A 914-nucleotide genomic window follows, 5' to 3' on the forward strand; every position below is an offset into this window, starting at 1 on the left:
GAATTTACAGAAAAAAATATCATCTCCCAAAACAATAACTATGCATTTGACTGTTACCTTCCCAGCTAGGACTCTGGCCAGGGCCAGGACAAAACCAAGTAATCTCATTCCAAGACAGACAGAAAGCATGTTGGAAAACAGATATAAGGGGATAGAAGAAGACACGGTATGTACCCCCTGCCCACGATGGGAGGTTAGGAACCCCACCCAGCAGTTCAAGATAGACACAATGTTTTATAAAACTTTTTCGGGGGGGGGGGGGGGGGGGGGGGGTCAATTGACTGTTTCCCTCTGTTAAGGACTCCAACAAGGACCAGGACAAAACCAAGTAATCTCATTCCAAGACAAGGACAGAGAGCATCTCAGAAAAAAGATATCTGTCGGGGGATAGAAGACACAGCAGATGAAACTCCTGCCCACCATGGAAGTGCCAAACTGAGTCATCGCATTCAAGCACAGTAGCAATAACAGAATGACAAATCGAAAGGATGACTAATAACAGATAATTTAAGCTTTGAACTTTTTATACAGCGCAATATCCACTAAACGTGCTCAAAGCGCTTTACAAAGGGTCCCTGGCCAACAGCAACACATAACATGTAGATGAAACATGACGCCTGTTCGGCGATATTACCATTTTTTTCCAACATAGACAATGCTGTTAACGGCCAGATACTCATTTTACACCTGAGGACGGTGAGAGAATGAGAGTAAAGAGCCGTCTCCAAGGACTCAACTATGCGCTGAGCGAGGCTCAAACCCAGGACTTTCTGATCCGAAAGCGAGTGTCATACTACAAGACCACATAGCCGCACAAATAATAGATAATAACCTCTAATGGAGTAGAAACGATCATCATACTGGTATTACCTTCCAATCCAATTGAAAGAAAAAAAATAACATGACAAAAATGA

Source organism: Berghia stephanieae, chromosome 9 (genome assembly GCF_034508935.2).
Source record: "Berghia stephanieae isolate SIO BIC M18660-M18661 chromosome 9, UCSD_Bste_1.3, whole genome shotgun sequence".
Lineage (NCBI taxonomy): Eukaryota > Metazoa > Mollusca > Gastropoda > Nudibranchia > Aeolidiidae > Berghia > Berghia stephanieae.